We start from the raw sequence: 4,781 nt of genomic DNA, 5'->3' as shown, positions 1-4,781 counted from the left end.
TTATCAGGTGTCATTAACAGGGCAGGATTGGCTGATTGGAACCAGAAGGAGACAAAATGATGTCACACAAATACACTTCACTGCCAGAGTGCTCATGTGTTTCCCTTTTATCCTCATCACACACACACACGCTCACATTACACACGTGTACATGTGACTGACATGTAGGCGAACAGAAGAGCAAACGCAGGCGTACAGTTCAGGCTGCTTTGCTCCTCTCCAACATGTGAGAAGCAAAAAGAGGAATGGTTACTGCCAACACCAGCGTCAATAAAAATGGACCACTGACGGACTCAAAGTTTAAATATAGAAATAATGGGAAAGTAATGATGGTGAGTTAGTTTATGAGGATAACTGTGTTTCTTTAATGGATGAACCAGTGATCAGAAGGAAAGTGTTTCTCCTTCCCCTAGCACACATGAAAACACACAGTACACACAATATTTGGAGAATCACCTATTGTTTTCATGTCACAGTAATCCCTTTAAGAGGTACTGTGTTTCTAGGCTGAGAACGGATGGCTTTATTAACACTGACGGAGGCTCATTATCTGTAAATACAGGCGGGAGCCACTAATAAATCATTTCTCATGGCCCTGATAGAGCACCAACCACAAGGCATTAAAGCATTGTGAATGTAAACCACAAGTTGGCAGGGAGCTCTTTGCGTGTGTGTCTTTGAGTGTGTGTGTTACGCCACAGTTTGGCAGGCAGGATGATGGGGTTCGAACTGGGCTTTTGATTGAAATAGCATGTTGTCTTTGAGTTCCCATTTTGGCAGGGTTTAAATTATAGTGTCTCTGCGGAGCTGCAGAGAGTCTCCTGGGGTGGGAAAAGAGTCAAAAAAGAGAAAATGTGTCTCTGAACATTTGAGGATCGCATCTGGATACGACGAAAGAGATGCTGAGTGAAGGTTTCTTCTAATGAGTGACTTAAGGGTTGCAGTGGCTAAATGAATTAGTTTCTCCACAGTAGCAGCATTAACATCGATGTCAGGTCCACAGGTGATGTGTCGCAGTATATCGATGGTGTTTTCAACTCGTGACACCCAAAATAAAGGTGCCAGAGACTGGGGACCCCCACTGTCCCTGGAGGTGGTTAAAGCATAGAACATAGCACAGACAGACACACACACACACACACACACACACACACACACACACACACACACACACACACACAGACACAGACACACACACACACGCACAGACATACACACACACACACACACACACACACACACACACACACACACACACACACACACACACACACACACACACACAATCTGTCATTAGAAAAGTCACAGGCAGAATAAAAGTAACTCCATGAGAAGACACAACTTACTAAACAGACACACAGGTGTTCATCTTTATGTGTAAAGAGCAGCAGACACCTACATTATTGTTATTCAATTGTCATTTCACTTATTGATATCTTTTTGAAATTGAAATAATTGCGCTGTTATGGTTAAAATTTACAATTTCTTTTTTTGGGGGGAGGTATTTCGCAACCCTCATGTTGGCTGCTCGCGACCTCCCAGAGGGTCAAAACCCTGACTGACAGAGACTGTTTACAGAGGGATACATTAAAGTCAGCCTTTCATTTGTAGTCTGCTTTTGAAGCCTAGAGGGGGTTTTTCTGTTTGTTTGGTGACCATATCTGGTCCGGAGTCTGAAGCTGGAGACAAGCAAGATTTGGCAAACACAAAGTGATCAACACTGTAAGGTCAATGCCCAAGGGCAATTCATGACTGAGCATTTATTATAAGTAATGCCAGTCTCCACAGAATCAGATTCTATTCATGGTGGTAGATGACAGGAGGTTTTTTTTATATTACAATTTCCTCCTCGGGGATAAATAAAGTATATAAAATTTGAAAAAATTGAAAATCACTTTACCTCAAAAGCTGCATGGGAGTCTATGCAGGAAAGACCCACACACAGATGTTCTTAATAAAACAATGCCCAACCACTGACAGAGCTTGAGCTCATACACAAATGGGAAATAGAGTTTGTATAGCGTGCTTCTGACTACTACAAAGTGCTTTTATACCGCAAGTCACACCTACCATTCAGACACTGATGGCAAACGCTACTACTGTATTTGAAGTGTCAGTATTGACTAATTCATTCACACACATGCACACGCTGCCGACACATCAGTGGGAGAGATTTGGGGTTATGTTGCTGCAGGAGCTGGGAATTGAACCTCCGACACTACAGTTGAGAGACTAGTGGCTCCTCCACTGATCCACAGCCGACCCTGTTGCCCTCTGTGTAGTGCTAACATGTACATAAAATCAGGGATTAAATTCCCTCATCAAAATGAGGAACAAACTTGTCGGATTGGCAAGACCTCAAGCTATGAGCCGCTACTTGAAGCTGCCACTCAATCAATCAAACTAATCTAATATTAAAAAAGTCACCACTTCATAATTCTCCCAGTACACTTTTCGAAATAGAGAGATGAGATTATCTATCTCCTTAGAGACCAAAACTGCTTTTCAGACTAATTTGATAACATTAGAAAGTTAAATGTGACGTTATAAATGTGCTTAAATGTGAAATATGAAGAAAGCTTCTGATTATGCTTATGTCCTTTGATTTCTATTAAAAGATGTTTTGTTAAATGTCATGTGTCTTTCATCTTTTTTATTCTATGAGGATAAACTATTCATAAATCATTAAATAGTTATTATTATTCCTGTTTTAATGGGAGTTCAAGTCCAAAGCTTTTAATTTCTTATGGAAATATATTTCTTACAATGTATTTCCATAACTTTCCATACAATTGACGAACAATTGTTCTTCAGCCCAAACAGACATTTTGATTCTTGTTCCTGTTGGCCTAAGAAGTAGAATTCCTGCGAGATTAACACTGTTTCCTCTATTCTCGTTCTATCATCCTGTCTGCATCAGCAAGAGTCTACTGAAGCCAGGCCAGAGCGGCCAAACTCTGACAGTTTAACCTTCCTTAAAGGTCACTTCTATTCTTACTGCAGCCAGTCCAAAACAGCCTCCTGCCTCAGCTCAGCTTAGCCCTGTGTAACCAATCATACCCAGGCACATTCTGTAGATGAGGGATGAAAGGTCCGATTAGGGCCTGCTGGAAGTATTCAGCAAGCATCCCCCCTCTCGCTCCATCAGGCCATCATCCCAGTCAGCGGCCCCTCCTAACCAGCCCCTCTCCTCCTGTGATTGACATGTGAATTACAGTGTGTGGTGATGATAATAAGAGTGCTACCCGGGGCCAGGCCTGCGCCTTCCATCCAGCCGCCAATGCTTGCTGGCACAGCCTGAAAGACAACCACTGCCACCATCTGAGGAGGCAAATAAAAATGACAAGCTAACTGTTAAAGAACTGCAGATTTTCACATGTTGTTTTAAAAGCTTTTGTGGCTATGCCAGATATTTTTTTTTTAAACTACCCCTCTCTTTTTCTCCCGAATTTTCACTCTTCTTTCCTTCAACCGTATCCAGATATAGGAACCTGTCATTTTTATCAGGGCAATCTAAAAATAATCCCCCTCACTGTGGCAAGGCTTTGATAAAGAAAACATTTATGTTCAGATTGATTGGGCTCAGTTGGAAAAAAACAGTAAAAGACGTGTGTGACGGCGCGGTTCCTCAACAACCTCCCACCACATAAACACGCACACAAAAAGTTTCCTCTTGAATAATTACTACTTTTCCTCACCCTTCATCTTGACAACACCATAAGCAGTCCCCAACACACTTCACAACAGAAGTCAGCGAACTATCTGAAAGTCTGCTTATGTTCCAGTGTTGGCATTGTTCAGTTTCAAACATTTATCCAAATAATCCACAATAATCTGCTTGTCACACATTATGGAATTAGGAAATTACATTCTTACTCCCTGCAGATTATTTTCCACCCCTTGACATCCTCCTAAAAAAGTTCCTGCTTGGCAGAGCCGCATGTCTGAGCCATCACTCCGAGGAGCAGACGAGACGGAGAGGACATGGAGGGGAGAGAAAAAGAGCTCTACTGAATTCTCACACGCAGAGTCTGACTCTCATTATCAATTATTCCTGTTTTTGTTTCATTCTACCACAAGCATTCGCCACATAGTTACTGGCAGTCTGTGTGAGAAAGAGAGGGAGACAGGGACACCGAGAGTGAGGGAGAAAAGGTCATTTTCATCAAAGAATTAGCTATCCAAACAAGTGACGACTGTGCCGTGTAGCCAGAGTCACAGTGGGCCTGCTGTGGCTTCGTGTTGCAGACAGATGAAGATCTATATGTGTTTAATAGGAAGAGGGTGAGTAGCAAAGGGATAACCTAAGGCTTAGGGAGAGAACGAGAGAAAGAAGGGGGTAGAGGGAGAAGATAATTCACAACACACTTGTGGTGAGAGGGGGAGGCTGTGTCTTGGCAGAGATGTGCCTCTCCTCTCCTCTTTCCTTCTTGCCCTCATCCCTCGTTTCCACCCGGGCCAGGCGAGAGCAGAAGGAACCAGTAAAGGCTGGATGCCGTGGCACATGAGCCATTAAATCTTCCCACAATGTGGGTAGAAAGGCGGTAGTACCAGGCCTCATGCCCAGGCACCTCACATGCTGCCAGCCGCAGCGACCCAGAGTGTAGAGGTGCTGCACCTAAGGGGGGGGGGGGGGGGGGGGGGGGGGGGGGGGGGGGGGGGGGGGGGGGGGGGGGGGGGGGGGGGGGGGCATCATGACATCACACGACAATTGTGTTTTAAGCTTGACAGTTGCAAAGCTAACTTGGCAGCAATAAAGTACAAATTATCAAACAGTTTTC

Source organism: Symphodus melops, assembly GCF_947650265.1.
Source record: "Symphodus melops genome assembly, chromosome: 9".
NCBI classification, from domain to species: Eukaryota; Metazoa; Chordata; class Actinopteri; order Labriformes; family Labridae; genus Symphodus; species Symphodus melops.
Note: the sequence above shows the minus strand (reverse complement) of the source record.